The following is a 22425-nucleotide window of genomic DNA, read 5'->3' on the forward strand; positions in this document are numbered from 1 at the left end:
CGGATTCTAGAAGCCCAAGAAGTAAAATCTTGAAATCGGTCTATATGGGGGCTATACCAAAATATCGACCGATACTCACCATTTTCGGCACACCTCTTTATGGTCCTAAAATACCTCTAGATTTCCAATTTCAGACAAATTGGATAAAAACTACGGTTTCTATAAGCCCAAGACTCCAAATCGGGAGGTCGTTTTATATGGGGACCATACCAAAACATGGACCGATACTCACAATTTTTGGCACACGTATTTGTGGTCCTACAATACCTCTAGATTTCCAATTTCAGGTAAATTGAATAAAAACTGCGGTTTCTATAATCCCGAGAAGTAAAATCGGGAGATCGGTCTATATGGGGGCTATACCAAAATATGGATCGATACTCACAATTTTTGGCACACGTATTTGTGGTCCTACAATACCTCTAGATTTCCAATTTCAGGTAAATTGAATAAAAACTTCGGTTTCTATAAGCCCAAGAAGTAAAATCGGGAGATCGGTCTATATGGGGGCTATACCAAAACATGGACCGATAATCACCATTTTTGGCACACCTCTTTATGGTCATAAAATACCTCTAGGTTTCAAATTTCAGGCAAATTGGATAAAAACTACGATTTCTATAAGCCCAAGACCCCAAATCGGGAGGTCGGTTTATCAAAACCTGGACCGATATAGCCCATCTTCGAACTTGACTTGCCTGCACACAAAAGACGAGTTTGTGCAAAATTTCAGTACGATTGCTTCATTATTGAAGACTGTAGCGTGATTACAACAGACGGGCAGACAGACAGACAGACAGACAGACAGACAGACAGACGGACATCGTTATATCGTCTTAGAATTTCTCCCTGATCAAGAATATATATACATTATATAGTCGGAAATCGATATTTCGATGTGTTACAAACGGAATGACAAACTTATTATACCCCCGTCACCATTCTATGGTGGTGGGTATAAAAACTGAGAAAGCGAAAAATTAAAATTTGCTTCCTAGAAGCAAGTACACAAAACCTAAATTTAAAAAAGAATTGTGTCTTAAAAGTATCCTTACTTGTATTCTCCGCTTCTTTGGCTCGGAATCAATACCAAATTTTTTAAAGTAAAGACAAAATCTTTGGAACCGAGTATGCTTTTTTTTCAGTGCAAAGGAAATTTTAGACAAACAAACATCGTTTACCATTTGCTTTTCGCTCTAAAAAATATTGTTTGGAAGAAAAGTATAGACTTTTTTGATAAACGTTGACACTTTTACAGGATGTGAAAACAATTTAACAAAGGTTAACTCAAAAAAATGTTTTTTAAATTTTCTGGCTAATTGCATCTTTCCTCATATATTTCTCACTTCCACTCGGTTTATTTATTTCTCTGCTCTTTTTTCTGTAATACAAACAATGTACAAGACTTTATTCGATTTTATAAAATTTTCAAATTTTACCTCTCGTCCAGACCGAGAATCGATCCGCGGACCACGCCGTTTTTTAAGCAAAGACACTGGACGAAAAAGTCTGATTTTCATATGATTGGATGTAAAACTTATATTGTTCAAACTCACACATTAGCACATTATTTTTAAGTGCAAGAATATAAGGTTTATAAACTAGAATAACATCGCAGCAAAAAAGAGCTTCCAAAAAAGTAGTTTGGATCCCCAATCTGTGATCAGGAAGTAGTGCAAACTTGGATCATCTCCAATGAATTTTACATGGGCTTGTCATAGGACAGAAGTACTCCCTGTTTGGATCCTTTGCATTGCTTTAGAAGTTGTGCCCTGGAAGTTAATTTGAATGAAGAAATTTAAAAAGCGAAAAAAACATTTTTTTTCAACCCATTTCACTTTTTTTTCATCCATATGTTTTATCACACGATTATTTTCCTATTATCTAATTTTTACAATTTGAAAAACTTTTTCGCTCCGACCAGGGGTTGAACCTGGGTTTGCTGGAACCATAACAGAACGCCTTAGCACACTCAGCCACAAACGCCATTGAACATAAAGCGTCGAAAGGTCAATTCAAATGTTTGTGATATGATCGTAATACGACACCAAGGAATAACATTCTGATTGCTTCTCGAGATGTTCTTTATTAGTATGAACGAAAAAATAAGAAACGCAGGTTCAAATCTCACCAGCAGCAACTTTTTTATCAAATATTTTTCTAAAAAATTATTTTTTATGTCATGCATCGTTTTTATTTTCGTATAAATATATTTTTTCCATTAAAAATCAACAAGTGCACAAACATTTCTTCTAAAACGCATCTTGGGATCCCCCAATGATTTTTTTTCTACTTCCGATGCAGTCCTTGTGGACAAGTACTAGAAAGAACGCAATCAGGCTATTTTAAATGCAAATTTTCGACGATTAAAGTTTACAAAAAATAGATAACTATTAAAAAACTAAAAAAAATAGAAAATTAATAAAAAAATAATAAAAAAAAATAATAAAAAAATAAATTTCATCCCCGCTGGGATTTTAACCTGTGCCGTTTGACTTTTTGCTTCCATGGAAGTTCTTTTGAGAAGGTTTTGCAAATTACGAGAATTTTTAATTTTTTTCTTGATTTTTAATGGAAAAAATATATTTATACGAAAATATATGCCGAAAATAAAAACGATGCATGACATAAAACAATAATTTGTTAGAAAAATATTTTATAAAAAAAATTGCCGCTGGTGAGATTTGAACCTGCGTTTCTTATTTTTTCGTTCATACGAATAAAGAACATCTCGAGAAGCAATTAGAATGTTATTCCTTGGTGTCGTATTACGATCATATCACAAACATTTGAATTGACCTTTCGACGCTTTATGTTCAATGGCGTTTGTGGCTGAGTGTGCTAAGGCGTTCTGTTATGGTGCCAGCAAACCCAGGTTCAACCCCTGGTCGGAGCGAAAAAGTTTTTCAAATTGTAAAAATTAGATAATAGGAAAATAATCGTGTGATAAAACATATGGATGAAAAAAAAGTGAAATTGGTTGAAAAAATTGTTTTTTCGCTTTTTAAATTCCTTCATTCAAATTAACTTCCAGGGCACAACTTCTAAAGCAATGCAAAGGATCCAAAAAGGGAGTACTTCCGTCCTATGACACGCCCATGTAAAATTCATTTGAGATGATCCAAGTTTGCACTACTTCCGGATCACAGATTGGGGATCCAAACTACTTTTTTGGAAGCTCTTTTTTTGCTGGGTATGTTTGGGGCATTACATTTTCCTAAAAATAATGTCTCTAGATGCAAACATATATTAACTTAGACACTTCCCATAAACATATATATGTTTAGAAATGTCAGAGAATAGAGAAAACAGCTAAAGGCGGCGATAGGGATAGATAACGAAAGACATTTAAAGATATGTACAACTGCAAGTTTATTACAACCAATAAAAGTGTTGGTCTTTTATGACCTATGTAATATTTAAGTTTTTATTTCTTTGTGATGGGCTACTTTTGGTAAATTTTTTGACCTTTTCAACAGTGGTTTTTAAAACCCCTGAAAAAACCGGCGAATCGTCCAGGAAATAATGAAATAAATTAGTTTTATTTGCATCTTCAATAGCGTAATTATATTTAAGCTCTTTAAATTTGTATGGATTATATGTATGAAAAAAAAAACAACCGTTTGATATCAAGGAAACAATAAATGAAATGAATGAATTACAATAAAATGTTTTTGTTTGCATGCCCCCATTTGACACATTTGTTTGTTTGCAACAAAATGTCGCAAAAACTAAATAACCTATATGGGCCCTCAAAAACGATATGGTTTGGGGTGAAACATAATATGTTTGCACAGTACAAACAATTTGTTTGTTTGAACAAATGATGAAAATAAGTAGGATATGTTTGGGAGTATATGTTGCAGAGGCGATTTTATTTGAGGGTGTATACCCTTCAGTTTTTTTGGTGCCAATTGACCCCTTTTTCCAAGCAATTGGAATTTTATACCGGTCATGGTACTGGTTGTATTTAGCCAATTGGTAGCCACTTCATGCATTTGTGTCTAGACCATAATGAACCCAACCCCTAACCGGTTCAAATGTCTCTATCACAGGGTTAATTAACACATTTCTGGCCCTTTTGCATCTATAACAGGGACAGTTCTATTTTTAGATTTTTTTTTCAGTTATATTTTCCCTACATTTGTTCATTTTCTACCAATATCACAAGCAGTTAAATTGGCGTTTCAACGCTGTGTGTTCAATGGCGTTTGTGGCTGAATGCGTTAAGGCGTTCTGTTATGCTGCCAGTAAATCCAGGTTCAAAACCTGGTCGGAGCGAAAAAGTTTTTCAAATTGTAAAAATTAGATAATAAGACAAAATTTGTATGTGTAAAAATTTGTTTTTTTTTTTTTTAACTGTCTCTCTAACATGTCTATTTGAACTGGTTAATTGATGGGTTGAAAACAACCGGTTAAAGGATTGGTTTGTAGGTATCTATGTGGGTGTCAATTGACCCTTCCTATGACAACCCCATGTTAATTTCACCGGTCACCTAACCAGTTAAAGGACCTGTACCGGCTATAAAGGACAGGTGACAAGACCGGTTTGCGACCAGTCCCAAGAACTGAAGGGTAGCCATCAACGCACAAGCAACACATACATTCAAGCAGTTCTCTTTACAAACCATATTTATGGGCACACACAACCCATGTTATAGAACTTTATTTAAAAGGAAAATTTCACAAGATTATTCGCCTTAAAGTCAGAAAAAACAGCGTTTAGTATAAATGAAGTGGACTGTGATTTTAGAAAAAATGTATTTTTTGTATTGCAAATGTACACCCCCAAAAAGTCACATTTCCAAAATATTTTCCCCCAAAGGATTTTTATATTGATTCTGAGCCAAAAAAAAGGAGAATTGAATTAAGGATAAATTTACGACACAATTCGCTTTTAGATTTGAGTTTTGCGTACTTGATTTTAAAAAACAAATTTGAATTTGTTCGTTTTTACAACTTTTGCTCCATGTACTATCAAAGACCTTTAAAATAGTGTTAAGGGCAACTTAAGTTTTCAAGTTTTTGAGGTTTCGACTTCAAATAGAAATTCTGCTATGTTTCGTGTACAAAACGTCTTTAGAATAAATTGTTGGAAGACATTTCATATTTGCTTTGTACACTCAAAAAAAAAGTGAACTCTCTATTTCACTAAAGCCAATTTAACTTTATGTTAGTTTATGGAATTATTATTTTTGGAGAAAGTTACCTTTACTCTAATAATTTTTTGCGTATGTTAGTAAAATTAACTAAAAAACGGAAAAAAATTATACATAAATTAAGCATAATGGTTTACTAAATTCGTATTTCTCACAAAATAGTTTATTATTTTTTTTAATTTGTAAATTTTACTAGAAATGCGTTCATCATGAACTTCGTATGTCACTAAAGACATTCTTGCAATTTTTAACTCCAATTTTTTCCTTCAAACTACAAAATTTTCTTTAACAAATGAGAAAACTTAATTATGTCTAATAAATTTTCTTGAATTTGTCGAAAAAAATTTACTTATTTTTATGACATCGGCTTGATGCTAGCGTTTGTAATACTGTTTAGTTAAAATTTTCTAAAAATATTAAAAATTTTCTAAACTACTAAACTAAATCATACGTTTTCTTTCCTGGTGGGTTCACTGTTTTTTCAGTGTAGTCAAGATGCAAAAAGTTAACAAATTGAAAAACGATTTCGTTAATTTTGAAGATCTTTTCAGAATTATTAAAGTCATGTTGACCTTAGACAAATAAAATTTTCTTTCATTTAATAATACCCAGATATAAATCTAGTCACTTAGCTATAAGGAGAACATAACCTCTTAGAACAGTTTATCGACTTTTGGACAAGAAAAAAACTTTATATCAGAGAGATGTAATTTCTATGCCAAGCAAAATTCGCATTCGTATTTCACGGAGACAAAATCTTTGCAAAAATGCATGAAATAGTTATTTGATGTTGAATATATGTTGAACGTCCTTAATGTTTGCCTACACCCAGAAAAAAGTGTCTTCGAAACTAAAGGATAAAATGTTCATCAATTTAGTTTAGCCATTTTATTTCCACTCAGTTAATATTTTGTGTGAAATAATAAAATTTACTTGTTTCAGTAAAAAAATCCTAAACTGAAAGCAGTTAGGAATAGTTCATAAACTAGAATAGGGCATGGAATTTTACTAATACTGTTTTCTTCGCTGGGTATAAGAATTTACTACTGAACAAGACAATTTTATTCACTGATAACAAAGCATTCGTAAAAATAAACAAAAACCGAACTAAAACCAAGTTTCCTCAAATTTAGTAAGATTTCTTATAAAATGATAATTCTGACTTCCTTTATTATAGAAAGCTTATCATACATACGAATAACACTTGGCATAGAAAAATATTTTAGTTCATTCGTACTAAGAAGTATTCAATCCTTTCAAAACTTAAGGAAACACACTTGTTAGAATATAGGAAAATTTCCTACATTTCTTTTATCTACCTGTAATCGATACCTGTCTTTGATTTAATCGATATGTTTGCGCGTGGGTTGTTTTTTTAAGTTGGAATCGCGTTGTTATGGTATACGGAGAGATTGTTAAAAAATAATATTATAAAAAACAAATAAAATATATAAAATATTTGTTATTTTAAATTAGTGAGAAATATGTTCGTTTTTTGAAAATTGGTTTATAAAAAAGAAAACGCCAACAGAATAACAACCCCTTCATTCAACTTCATTTTGGAATCTTCAATTATCAGGTAATATTCAGTGACGCTAACCTTTTGTGAAAAAATTGGTTTTTGATTTTTTTGTTTATATTTGTAGGTATTGAAATTGTAGAAGGTGGACAAAATTGCTAGGCAGCAAATTATTCAAAGTGAAAGGTACTACAAGAAGAAAAAATGTGCTTTAATATTTCAAGGCCAGTCGATGCTGTTGATTCTAAATAAATATATTTAATATATTAATAAAACATGTCTTTTATTGAAGAAAAAATTGCTTATATAAATACATAAAATTGTATTTAAAAACGAAGGTAAGCAGATGTAACTTTGATGTAAAAGGTTTACCACAAATATGTAAGATTTGTCCAAATGAATGGAAAAAAGTTCAATAAAATCATTCCATATATGAATTCAATTCAGTTAAATTTTTTCATTCTGTAGTATAGTGGTACATAAATATAGGAAAATGTTAACTAATATACGGAATGCATTCTACCTAATTTCTACGAAAATCACATCATTCAAACAAATAAAAATGTCTTTGGCGCTATACGAAGTTCAACTTTCTTCACAATGAGTTCATTTTAACTTAAAGAAGAGGTCACTTTTTTCTGGGTGTACAATTAAAGAGATATGTTTGTACATTGCGCTTTACATCCCAAACATTTATATTATTCTCCAAAAAATATTTGAATTGATCCTATTCCTTCTCAGCGTATAGATTTTGCCTCTACCCTATTTTGAATAACCTATAATCGAATCTCATCTGAAAGGCGCAGTGAAGTGTAATAATTGTTCTGTGTTTCCTAAAACACCAATAGAACATTCAGACTGGGACAATTATCTTTTGTGTTATCCTTTCTTATCCTTTTTTTCTCGTTCAAATCTAAAAAAATCGACCCCAATATCAATAAAAAGAACCAGGACCAATTGAATGAAGTGTTGTTCAATTTCCAACCAAACACGAAAGGACCAATGATTTCCAAAACCATAATTAATAGAATAATCTGTTAAATGAAAAATGGCACATTTATGATGAATGGATTACGATCATAATACAATGGAATTCCATTTGGTTCGAAATTGATGTGAAAAGGAATTATCGGGACAATAACTGAGACGCCATCTTTTGAAATATGATGACTTCGATATATATCGAGCATTATTAATTTGAAAACTAGGTACACTGCAAGGCAAATAAGAAAGATATCAAGTGGAGAGGACTACCTCGACACGCAGAAAATAAACATTATGATGGTAATAACACTCAATCTAGGGAAATTTCGTTCACCAAAGGGATCGCTGGTTTCATTACATTCCACGAGAGGACCTAGTTCCTTTATGTCGTTATTTCGTTTGATTTAGTTTCTTTGAATAATGACAATCATTTAGCTTTTGATTCTCTTCCACACGCAAAGAAAAAAAAACGTTTGGAAAACGTGTACCGAAAACGTTTTTCTTTTGTTAGGGTTTTTTGAACTGCTTCGAAAATTTTAAACTTTTATCACCAAAAAAAATTAGTTTATTACAAAATTTTTATTTTTGCAATAAAAAAAAGTTATTTTTGAAACAACATCACAGTCCATTTCGTTTATATCAAACACTGTTCTTTTCTAACTTTAGGTCTTTAATAAGACACATTTTACAGTTCAAAATTTAATATACTACAATGTAATGTGGAACATTTTTTCGGAATCTTCCGAACATATCAGGAATATATGTAAAAAAAAAACAACAAAAAAACAACAAAAAAAACTTTGGTCGAAGCAGGGATCGAACCCACGACCCTTGGCATGCAAGTCGGACGTAGCAACCACTGCTCCACGGTGCCAAACTAAATATTTGTTTCTGTTAAATGAAATTTGTTTATTCGGTTCGTGGGCGCCGCAAGCTATGCTATATAAATATAACTTATATGGATATTTATCTATTGATGACCATAGTAGGTACATAGCTCAGTGGTTAGTGTGTTGGCTTACAAAGTGCATGGTCCGCGGTTCGATTCTCCGTCCAGGCGAAAGGTAAAAAAATTTTAAAAATTTATAAAATCATATAATTTCTTCTACATTGTTGGTATTACAGGAAAAGGTGCTAAGAACTAAAAAACCTCGTGGATGTGAGAAAGATGTGAGGGAAAATGCAATTAGCAAGAAAACAATGTTTGTTTTTTTTTGGAGTTAGTCTTCATGAAATTGTTTTTACATCCTGGAAAAGAATAAACGTTTATCACAAAAAGTATATACTTTTCTTCCAAATACACTTCCTTACAGCGAAAAGCAAATGATAAACGAACTTTGTTTGTCCAAAATTTGGTTTGGGAGGAAAGAATTATTTTTTTGCGTGCACAACCTAATAACACGGATACATAAGCATATAATGAAAGAGAAGAATCATATTTGTACACAGAAAAAAATATTTCCAATTAAAAAATTAATTTAGGTTGTAATCGTAAACAGTTAAAACATCAATTGGTACAATTGCCTTTTAATTATCTCAATTAACATTTTAATTAAATAAAAAATATATTCAATAATAAAATTAATTTGAATTTGAACTAATTTCTTCGGGAATAGAATTAGATTCATTAAAGAAAATTCCAATTGTACACCCAGAGAAGAAATGTGATCACATCCTAGAGCAAAATATTACATTCTGTAACAGAATCAATGTTTTTCACAAAAAGACTATAATTTTTGTTTCAACCAAATTCCTTACAGAGAAAAGCAAATAGTAAACAGTTTGTCTAACAATTCACTTTAAAGGAAAGGTGTTTTTGCGTATATATAGTCGTTAATTTTTAACTTGGGATTTTTTTATTAAAAGTTTACAAATGATGTTTAATAATAAGTTTTATGCAATAGACCCATTAAAATTTTCACTACTTCCAAAGTCAACTTTAATTCAGAGCTGAATTTTGTCGAAGAAATGAGAAAGTGGTTTTAAAAAATTTAAACAGTTTCTATGAAAATGGTCTGATTTGTACGGTAATTCTCTTTTTCCAAAATGAAATTGAGTCACTTGACTGCACAATTGAGTGGAATGACTGCACACTGCAAATAAAAAAAATCAATTTGAATTGTCAAAAGACGTCTATACCATTCATCGTCTATGGTATAATATTGCAATAGAAGATTTTTGTTTCAATCTGAAATATTTTCTCAAATTTCTGTGTTCATTCTTTAGCTTTTATAAAAAAAAATTAAAAATCAGGTGAACACAATCATGGGCTCTAAGTGCTTTCATGTGAATAGCATTCACTATCGTGGATGTAGGAAATTAAACAAACCAAAAAAAACAAGTATATATGGCCGTAAGTTCGGCCAGGCCGAAGCTTATGTACCCTCCACCATGGATTGCGTAGAAACTTCTTCTAAACACTGCCATCCACAATCGAATTACTTAAGTTGCGGTACACGCAAAAAAATAATTCTTTCCTCCCAAACGAAATTTTAGACAAACAAAGTTCGTTTCTCATTTGCTTTTCGCTGAAAGGAAGTGTATTTGGGAGAAAAGTATATACTTTTTGTGATAAACGTTTATTCTTTTCAAGGATGTAAAAACAATTTCCTAAGGACAAACTCAAAAAAAACATTGTTTTCTTGCTAATTGCATTTTCCCTCACTTCTTTCTCACATCCACGATGCTTTTTAGTTCTTAACACCTTTTCCTGTAATACCAACAATGTAGAAGAAATTATACGATTTTATAAATTTTTAAAATTTGTTTTTACCTTTCGCCTGGACGGAGAATCGAACCGCGGACCATGCACTTTGTAAGCCAACACACTAACCACTGAGCTATGTACCTACTATGGTCATCAATAGATAAATATCCATATAAGTTATATTTATATAGCATAGCTTGCGGCGCCCACGAACCGAATAAACAAAGTGTATTTAACAGAAACAAACATTTAGTTTGGCACCGTGGTGCAGTGGTTGCTACGTCCGACTTGCATGCCAAGGGTCGTGGGTTCGATCCCTGCTTCGACCAAAGTTTTGTTTTTTTTTTTACATATATTCCAGATATGTTCGGAAGATTCCGAAAAAAATTTCAACATTGCATTGTAGTATATTAAATTTTGAACTGTAAAATGTGTCTTACTAAAGACCTAAAGTTAGAAAATAACAGTGTTTGATATAAACGAATTGGACTGTGTTGTTGTTTCAAAAATAACTTTTTTTATTGAAAAAGTAAAAATTTTGTAACAAACGAATTTTTTTGGTGATAAAAGTTTAAAATTTTCGAAGCAATTCAAAAAACTCTAACAAAAGAAAAACGTTTTCGGTACACGTTTTCCAAACGTTTTTTTTTCTTTGCGTGTAACGCTTGCCCATGGCAAGGTATCTTAAAGCCTCCTAACACCGGCTTTTAAATTGTATGTAAGTCCATACGTGGTTATATTAAATCAAAAAGGATCGATCTAATACGTATATAATTCAGTTTGACAAAATTTTTCTATTTTTAACAAAATTTTCTATAGAAATAAAATGTTCACAAAATTTTCTATAGAAAGAAAATTTTGATAAAATTTTCTATAGAAATAAAATTTTGGCAAGATTTTCTATAGAAATAAAATTTCAACAAAAATTTTCTATAGAAATAAAATTTTTACAACATTTTCTATAGAAGTAAAATTTGGAAAAAAATCTATAAAAATAAAATTTGGGAAAAATGTTCTATAGAAATAAAATGTTGACAAAATTTCTTTTGAAATAAAATTTTGACAAAATTTTCTATAGAAATAAAATTTTGACTAAATTTTCTATAGAAATAAAATTTTGACAAGATTTTCTATAGAAATAAAATTTTAACAAAAATTTTCTATAGAAATAAAATTTTAACAAAATTTTCTATAGAAATAAAATTTTGGTAAATTATTTTTGGCTCGAGTGGCAACCATGATTATGAACCGATATCATATGCTGACACCACGTACCAAATTTCAACTGGATCGGATGAAATTTGCTTCTCTTAGAGGCTCCGCAAGCCAAATCTGGGGATCGATTTATATGGGGGCTATATATAATTATGGACCGATATGGACCAATTCCTGCATGGTTGTTGGATACCATATACTAACACCACGTACCGAATTTCAACCGGATCGGATGAATTTTGCTCCTCTAAGAGGCTCCGGAGTTCAAATCTGGGGATCGGCTTATATGGGGGCTATATATAATTATGGATCGATATAGACCAATTTTGGCATGGTTGTTAGAGACAATATACTAACACCACGTACCAAATTTCAATCGGATCGGATGACTTTTGCTCCTCTAAGAGGCTCCGGAGGTCAAATCTGGGGATCGGTTTATATGGGGCTATATATAATTATGGGTCGATGTGGACCAATTTTTGAATGGTAATTAGAGAACATATACAACACCATGTACCAAATTTCAGCCGGATCGGATGAAATTTGCTTCTCTTAGAGGCTCCGCAAGCTACATCGGGGGATCGGTTTATATGGAGGCTATATATAATTATGGACCGATGTGGACCAATTTTTGCATGGTTGTTAGAGACCATATACTAACACCATATACCAAATTTCAGCCGGATCGGATGAAATTTGCTTCTCTTAGAGCAATAGCAAGCCAAATTTGGGGGGTCCGTTTATATGGGGGCAATACGTAAAAGTGGACCGATATGGACCAATTTTTGCATTGTTGTTAGAGACTATATACTAACACCATGTACCAAATTTCAGCCGGATCGGATGAAATTTGCTTCTCTTAGAGCAATCGCAAGCCAAATTTGGGGGTCCGTTTTTATGGGAGCTATACGTAAAAATGGACCGATATGACCCATTTGCAATACCATCCGACCTACATCAATAACAACTAATTGTGCCAAGTTTCAAGTCGATAGCTTGTTTCGTGCGGAAGTTAGCGTGATTTCAACAGACGGACGGACGGACGGACATGCTCAGATCGTCTCAGAATTTCACCACGACCCAGAATATATATACTTTATGGTTTCTTAGAGCAATATTTCGATGTGTTACAAACGAAATGACAAAGTTAATATACCCCCATCCTTTGGTGGATGGTATAAAAAAAAAATGATATTTTATCTTAATATACAAGAATTTATAGTACGTTGTTATCCACCCTCGGTAACCCTCTCAATATACCGTATGTACTTTCCCGTAAGCGAAACTATTATATTTATTATTCTAAAATACAATGTAGTCTTTACAAGATTCCAAGATTCCACGACATATAATAACATAGAAAATAAATTTGTTCAAACTTTAATTATGTTGATAAAAAAAAAACAACCTACGGTATTTTAGCGTAGAATAATGGTGCTAAGGAATGCACTCTACGACTAGTCATTCTTCATGGACCCTAAATGTTTTTTTGGCACATTGCCACCTACATGTCTCCTATTCAGTTCATGGACTATAAAACACAATAGCTTGGAATAATAAATTCACGTTTCACAAAGGAGTGCAGTATTATGGTTTAATGCATAATTATATATAAGGTGGAGGGAAGATTTATTCTTGAGCTCTTGTTTTGAGTAAATTTTAAATAGTCATGCATACCTTTATCTCAAAAACTTGGATCCAAATTGTTAAGCCATATTTCAAATTAAGTATTGATTATAATGTGTTGGTCTCTATTGTCCATAACTGAGACAGTCCGTAATATTTATAGACCACATTACTCAAACAAGTCAACGAATATTTTAAATGCCAATTTAATTTTAATTCTTGAAAATTGAAAATAATAAAAATCAAATTAATATCAATTAAATTTTTAATTGAATCAATTAAAAAATTAATTGAAATTTCCTAATAAGATCAATTAATTGTTTAGTCAAGTATTTTTTATGCTCAGTTAAAATTGTAAGTGGTATTATAATGTTTGTGATTGAGGACATTTGAATTAAAAAAATAATTGGATCAACGTATTTCGTGATTGAATTACAAAAACAATTGTTTGTGTGATGGATTGTGAACAAAGTTCCACTAATGATAGACAGTTGGTAAAAGTTGTCGATATATATAATAATGAACCGAAACGAACCAAATTTTGCACATCACGATCAACAAGAAATTTGATCCAAAGGATCAGGAAGTCACATCTGGGGATCATTTTATATATTTCAAGAGCAACATGTTTTTGGATGGTGAACATGTAACATGTTTGTTGCAACCATAGATCGACTCAGAATTTCACCACAACCCAGAATATATACTTTATAAAATATATACAATATTCGATCTGCTACAAACGAAATGACAAAGTTAGTATACCCTCATCCTATGATGGAGAGTATAAAAATTTAGGTACATTACCCAAATTGTAGCCCCTTAAACATTGCATCGTTAAAATTTGGTAAAATTCCATTTTAAAATTCCATTATTATTTTGGCAAATGTCTTGAATGACATCCATCGTGTTTGGTATTCGATTTCAATGTAAATTATATTTAAAGATAAGCATTTAGAATTTTACATTTTACTTCTGAATACACTCAAAAAAAAGTGAACTCTCTATTTCACTAAAGCCAATTTAACATTATTTTAGTTCATGGAATTATTATGCTTGGAGAAAGTTTCCTTTACTCTAATAATTTATCGCGTACGTTAGTTAAATTAACTAAAACCGAGGAAAAAAATATACTCAAATGAAGCATAAAGATTAACTAAATTCGCGTCTTCCACAAAATAGTTCAGAATTTCTTTAAATTTGCAAATTTTACTACAAATGCGATCATTATGAACTTCGTATGTCACTAAAGACATTCTTGCAATTTCGAACTCCAATTTTTTCCTTCAAATTACAAATTTTTCTTTAACAAGTGAAAAAAACTTAATTATGTCTAATAATTTTTCTTGAATTTGTCGAAAAATATTTACTTATTTTAATGACATCGGCGTGATGCCAGCGTTTGTAATACTGTTTAGTTAAAATTTTCTAAAAATATACAAAATTTTCTAAAATTTACCGAAAGTTATCTTCCTGGTGGGTTCACTGTTTTTTCAGTATATGTATTAATTTTTATGGATAATTTTTTCTCTACAAATATTTAAGATGTACGGTATTATGTTTTTACTTTTGATATTTTTTATAAAAATACCCATTTTTCTTCTGTCTTTTAATAATTTGTGCTCTTTTTGTGGACTTTTAAATAATATGATTTTTCGAAAAACGAGGACTAGTTTAAGAAGTCTCAACGAGATAATTTTGTTGCCATTGGTTTTTTCATGTGATTCGTATTCACAAAGTTGAAAACGTAGTCAATTAAAAACAAGTAAGTAAAGTCTAAAGTCGGGCGGGGCCGACTATATTATACCCTTCACACCCAGAAAAAAGTGACCCCTTCTTTAAGTTAAAATGAACTCATTGCGAAGAAAGTTGAACTTCGTATAGCGCCAAAGACATTTTTATTTGTTTGAACGATGTGATTTTCGTAGAAATTAGGAATAATGCATTCCATATATTAGTTAACATTTTCCTATATTTATATACCACTATACTACAGAATGAAAAAATTTAACTAATTTGAATTCATATATGGAATGATTTTATTGAAATTTTTTCATTCATTTCGACAAATCTTACACATTTGTGGTAAAACTTTTACTTCATAATTAGAACTGCTTACCTTCGTTTTTAAATACAATTTTATTTATCTATATAGGCGATTTTTTCTTCAATAAAATACACGTTTTATTAATATATTAAATATATTTATTAAGAATCGACAGCATCGACTGGTCTTGAAATACTAGTTTATTATTCCACTATTTCCAATTTCCATGTAATGTCATCAACTGTAAAACGCATTTTTCTTCTTTCACTTTTAATAAGTTGCTGCCTAACGATTTTGTCCTCCTTTTACAATTTCAATACCTACAAATATAAATAATCATAAACCATTTTTGTTACAAAAGGTTGGCGTCACTGAATATTACCTGTTAATTGAAGATTCCAAAATGAAGACAAATGAAAGGGTTGTTATTCTGCTGGTGTTTTCTTTCTTTATACACCATCACGAATATTGATAGATTTATTTTCAAAAAACTAGTTCTCACTAGTTAAAAATAACAAATATTTTATATATTTTATTTGTTATTTATTATATTATTTTACCATATTATTTTTTAACAATCTCTCCGTATACCACAACAACGCGATTTGGTTGATATTTTGCAAGTTTTTTGAGACTCAATATTCGGATGTACGGAATTTGAAGAACATCGGTTGATAAACACGCCAATTATGATCAGATCGGGGATAAATATATATGTCAGTTATATCTTAATCTGAACCAAAATCAATAGCGATTGTCTTTGTCCCAAAAAACGACCCTATGCCAAATTTGAGGACGATCGGACTTAAACTGCGACCTGTACTTTGCCCACAAAAATACATGAACAGACAGACGGACAGAGCACAAACTTATTATACACTGTACCACAGTAGTGATGAAGGGTATATTTAAATACAATTGATTGTTATACAAATTATAAAGTCACATAAAGAGGATCGCAAATTTTGACATTTTTAGGTAAACTATTAATTATCCCAATTAAAATTGTAAATGATTAAAAATCCAATTGAAACTATAACTGTAAATTTTGTTCGGAAATAATTGCATAATACCCAATGATTCAATAAATTTGGCTCAAAAACAAAGAAAATGCAACTGTACACAGAAAAAATATCACCAAAAATATTTCCAATTAAAAAGTTGATTAAAGTTGAAAACGTAATCAATTAAAACTAAATTATTAACTGATACAATTAACTTTTTAATCATTTTAAAAATAAAGTCAATTAAGAAATTCATTGATTTTTTTACATTTTTAATTAAAAGATGAATTATATCAATTAACATATAAAAATATATAATTAACTAATAAAATCAAAATCAATAAAATTTTTCATCGAATCAATTATAAATTAATTGAAAGTTTCGCTGAATTCAATAAATTTTTTAACCAAATATATATCTTCTCGTTCTAGTTAATTCTGTGATTGATACTATCATTTTCGTGATTGAAGAAATTTCAATTTAAAAAGTTTTTATAACCAACTTTAGTTTTCCTTACATGTGTTAAAAATTCTGCTTATTCGTTTATGAATTGTTTTGTTTATTGTTTACTGTTTTTGTGTTTTTTATTTTATTTTGTTTTTTTTTTGTGATGTCTATAAAACCACTGGGCCATGAGTTAAAACAACAAAAACCATTTGTTTGGTATAGTTGTGATTGAATTTACTCCCAGGACCTTTATCTTGATTAAGCATTCCTGTATACATATATGTCACGCAACATATCTGTCGAAGGTATAATAGAGGTGTTTTCTCCGCCGGCTTTGATTTTAAATCCACTATTACAGAAAAAAATCACATCAAACAGAAAAATCTTAACAGGAATCCAATTATTTATAAATTAAAATTAATATTTACATATTAATACATATAACTTTGAATTATTTTACTCCGTACAGAGTTTAACTATTTTACCAAGTATGGTGCCATATCCTATCTCTTAAATTAATGCCCTAAAACAAAAACATGTTTTAAGAGCAAAATGTTATTTATTTATTGGGGAATGATTTTCATACCTCTATTCCATATTAGCGTAGCGTATATCATTTTACAAATCCGTATACTAAATCCAATTAAACTTTATTTTAGTTCACGTAATTTATTATTTTGCCAATATAAGAACATTTCCAACAATCTAATATTTATACCCTGCGCCACACTGAGGAACAGGGTATTATAAGTTAGTGCATATGTTTGCAACACCCAGAAGGAGACGAGATAGACACATGGTGTCTTTGGCAAAAATGCTCAGGGTGGGCTCCTGAGTCGATATAGCGATGTCCGTCTGTCCGTGAACACATTTTTGTAATCAAAGTCTAGGTTGCAGTTTTAGTCCAATCGACTTCAAATTTGGCATACCTTTGTTTTGGCTCAGAATAGGTCCCTATTGATTTTGGAAGAAATCGGTTCAGATTTAGATATAGCTCCCATATATATATATATTTCGCACGATATGGACTTATATGGCCCCAGAAGCCAGAGTTTTACCCTAATTTTCTTAAAATTTTCCACAAGAAGAACAATTAGTACTATAGTCAAGTGTGCCAAATTTTCTTGAAATCGGTTCAGATTTAGATATAGCTCCCATATATATCTATCGCCCGATATGGACTAATACGGTCCCAGAAGCCAGAGTTTTACCCCGATTTGGTTGAAATTTTGCACAGGGAGTAGAATTAGCATTGTAGCTATGCGTGCCAAATTTGGTTGAAATTGGTTCAGATTTAGATATAGCTCCCATATATAGCTTTCGCCCAATTTACACTCATATGACTACAGAGGCTAATTTTTTGCTCCGATTTAGTTGAAATTTTGCACAGGGAGTAGAATTAGCATTGTAGCTATGCGTGAAAAATTTGGTTGAAATCGGTTCATATTTAGATATAGCTCCAATATATAGCTTTCGGCCGATTTACACTCATATGACCACAGAGGCCAATTTTTTTGTCCGATTTAGTTGAAATTTTGCACAGGGAGTAGAATTAGCATTGTAGCTATGCGTGCCAAATTTGGTTGAAATCGGTTCAGATTTAGATATATCTCCCATATATAGCTTTCGCCCGATTTACACTCATATGACCACAGAGGCCAATTTTTAACTCCGATTTAGTTGAAATTTTGCGCAAGGAGTAGAATTGGCATTGTTGCCATGTGTGCCAAATTGGGTTGATATCGGTTCAGATTTAGATATAGCTCCCATATATATGTTTTTCTGATTTCGACAAAAATGGTCAAAATACCAACATTTTCCTTGTAAAATCGCCACTGCTTAGTCGAAAAGTTGTAAAAATGACTCTAATTTTCCTAAACTTCTAATACATATATATTGAGTGATAAATCATAAATAAATTTTTGCGAAGTTTCCTTAAAATTGCTTCAGATTTAAATGTTTCCCATATTTTTTTACTAACATTGTGTTCCATCCTAGTGCATTAGCAGACATAAATTTTGAATCTATAAATTTTGTAGAAGTCTATCAAATTCTTCCAGATCGAGTGATATTTAAATGTATGTATTTGGAACAAACCTTTATATATAGCCCCCAACACATTTGACGGATGTGATATGGTATCGAAAATGTAGATCTATTAAGTGGTGCAGGGTATAATATAGTCGGCACCGCCCGACTTTAGACTTTCCTTACTTGTTAAAAGATGAATTATATCAATTAACATATAAAAATATATAATTAAATAATAAAATCAAAATCAATAAAATTTTTCATCGAATCAATTAAAAATTAATTGAAAGTTTCGCTGAATTCAATAAATTTTTTAACCAAATATATATCTTTTCATTCTAATTAATTCTGTGATTGATACTATCATTTTCGTGATTGAAGAAATTTCAATTTAAAAAGTTTTCATAACCAACTTTAGTTTTCCTTACATGTGTTAAAAATTCTGCTTATTCGTTTATGAATTGTTTTGTTTATTGTTTACTGTTTTTTGTTTTTTATTTTGTTTTTTGTTTTTTTTTTTTTTTTTTTAAGTGATGTCTATAAAATCACTGGGCCATGAGTTAAAACAACAAAAACCATTTGTTTGGTATAGTTGTGATTGAATTTACTCCCAGGACCTTTATCTTGATTAAGCATTCCTGTATACATATATGTCACGCAACATATCTATCGAAGGTATAATAGAGGTGTTTTCTCCGCCGGCTTTGACTTTAAATCCACTATTACAGAAAAAAATCACATCAAACAGAAAAATCTTAACAGGAATCCAATTATTTATAAATTAAAATTAATATTTACATATTAATACATATAACTTTGAATTATTTTACTCCGTACAGAGTTTAACTATTTTACCAAGTATGGTGTCATATCCTATCTCTTAAATTAATGCCCTAAAACAAAAACATGTTTTAAGAGCAAAATGTTATTACGGACGGTGAACACGGAATGATTTTCATACCTCTATTCCATATTAGCGTAGCGAATATCATTTTACAAATCCGTATACTAAATCCAATTTAACTTTATTTTAGTTCACGTAAATTATTATGTCCCCAATATAAGAACATTTCGAACAATCTAATATTTTTGTTTATTTTAGTTATATGAGTTATTCCACAAATCATGCACAAAATTTTGTCACAGTTCATTAGCACAAAGTAGATCAAGATTTCCAAAAATTTCTAACATAACTCCAATTTTGTTCTAACAACTAAATGAAATTAATTATGTATTTTCTTGAAATTGTCGAAAAATGTTTACATAAATTTGCCAAATAAACGCTGATAGTTTGTAATAAATAGTTTAGTTAAACAATTTCTCAACATAACTTTTGGAAAAGTACACTCAAGGAAAAATTACTTTTCTAAGGAACGAAATTTTAGACAAACGAAATTTCCCTTTGACATAAATTATTTGCATTGAGAGCAAATAAACCCGAATCCATGACTAACGTTGTAACAATGGTCTCTAATCTGTTTTATTTGCTTCTAAAGAAAATTGTTTAGCGTTAAAAGAAATCTTCGTTTGTCAAAAATTCGTTCCTCAGAAAAGAAAACTCTTCTTTCAGTGTAGTAATCATTTACTTTCAACAAGGTTTTCAAATTATAATTGAAAATACTGTGCGCAAATAGGATATGTGTCTTAAAGGAGTCTTAGAGATAAATGCAGATAAACTTCTTGGACGGAAATCGTTGAACCCCAATAAGGGGATTTTGCCGATTAAAAGCATCTGTCAGAATGGGGTTAGGTTAGGTTAGGTGGCAGCCCGATGTATCAGGCTCACTTAGACTATTCAGTCCATTGTGATACCACATTGGTGAACTCTCTTATCACTGAGTGCTGCCCGATTCCATGTTAAGCTCAATGACAAGGGAGCTCCTTTTTATAGCCGAGTGCGAACGGCGTTCCACATTGCAGTGAAACCACTTAGAGAAGCTTTGAACCCCTCAGAAATGTCACCAGCATTACTGAGGTGGGATAATCCACCGCTGAAAAACTTTTTGGTGTTCGGTCAAAGCAGGAATCGAATCCTTGTGTATGCAAGGCGGGCATGCTAACCATTGCACCACGGTGGCTCCCCAGAATGGAGTTCCTTAAAGATTTCAATGAAACCTGAAGTTAAGTGAATGGATGCTAACGCATATCTCAGCATTGAACTTTCGGATGTACTTTCTATACTACTACCAAAATCAATATGTTTAAATCTTCTCAGACTGTTCTTATTCGTGGAACCTCCCGTGGAACTTGCCCTATTAATGAACTTTCGGCAGAATTTCCCCATATTTTCTCATTCAGGTCACTATAGCCAATTTAAATAATTTTAGTTCATGGAAATTATTATGTTTTAGTTAAAATCCCTCCCACTCACTACTAATACGCCCATCTTGAGCTTCGAATTTTTTCCTTCAATCTATAAAAAGAGGACTAAATTAATTAATAATAATATATAATATAGTTTAGTTAAAAATGTATAAGATTCACCTACATTTTTTGAGAGTACTTAATTTTGCAAAACACTATTGCAATCGAATATTTTCCTCTTGGTTTCTTATTGATATTTTCCACATATTTATTAATAGTCATCCTAAAAGTATGCAACAATTAGAAAGAAATTTTTTTATAACCTGTACCAGGGATGGAAAATGCAGTACTATAGTACTTTTTTCAATAATTTTTCACCCTGGTCAGCACCTCAGTACTCCCGCGAATGATTTAGTACCTTTTGTATAGACATTTTTGAGCCGATTTCAGATTTATTGTACAATAGTATTGACAAAATATTTTAATATTTTGAGAAAGTCTTCAACAAACTTATTTGCTAATAGTATTTTAAAAATTTGGCAAAACAGACAAGTTCATGCGGGAAGAAAATCTCGAAATGAATACTTTATCGATCGCTTACTAAAATAATACGAACCAAAAAATATTATTTTGCAAAAATTTATTTCTTCAGAAAGTTTTGTCAAACTTTTATTTCTACGGGAAATTTTGTCAAAATTTTATTTTTTGTCAACATTTTATTTCTATAGAAAATTTTCATGGAAAGTGTTCCATAAACATTTTATCTTTATAGAAAATTTTGTCAAAATTTTATTTCTATATAAAATTTTGTTAAAATGTTACTTCTATAGAAAATTTTGTTAACATTTTATTTCTATAGAAAATTTCGTCAAAATTTTATATCTATAGAAAATTTTATTAAAATTGTATTTCTATAGAAAATTTTGTCAAAATTTTATTTTTATAGAAACTTTTATCAAAATTTAATTTTTATAGAAAATGTTGACAAAATTTTATTTTTATAGAAAACTTTTTCAAAAGTTTATTTCTATAGAAAATTGTGTCAAAATCTTATTTCTATAGAAAGTTTTGTCAAAATGTTATTTCTATTTCTCTTGGAAAAAGTACTTTTTCGTTCAAAAAAAAATTTAGTGAAAAGTACTTTTTCGTTCAAAAAAAATACCTTTTTTGTACTTTCTCAAAAATTGTATTTTCCATCCCTGACCTGTACCACTCTGTGGAACAAAGAATTATAAATTAATGCATATATTTGCAACGCCCAGAAGGAGAGAGATATGCACAAATACCACTAGATTTTCACCTTGATTTGCTTCAAAATTTACACAAAGCGTAGAATTGGTAGTTTCGCAACGAGTGTTAATTTGCTTTTAATCAATTCAGA

General features: G+C 30.8%; 2 protein-coding genes across 7 annotated transcripts in view; one reads left to right on the top strand and one right to left on the bottom strand.

The window, feature by feature from the left end:
- MCU (mitochondrial calcium uniporter) overlaps positions 1-22425 on the top strand; it is a 474060-nt gene that overhangs the window by 381774 nt on the left and 69861 nt on the right. The window lies entirely within an intron of this gene.
- The window catches only part of jv (javelin), a 257363-nt gene that overhangs the window by 182835 nt on the left and 52103 nt on the right, over positions 1-22425 (bottom strand). The window lies entirely within an intron of this gene.

Source organism: Haematobia irritans, chromosome 4 (assembly GCF_050003625.1).
Source record: "Haematobia irritans isolate KBUSLIRL chromosome 4, ASM5000362v1, whole genome shotgun sequence".
Classification (NCBI taxonomy): Eukaryota; Metazoa; Arthropoda; class Insecta; order Diptera; family Muscidae; genus Haematobia; species Haematobia irritans.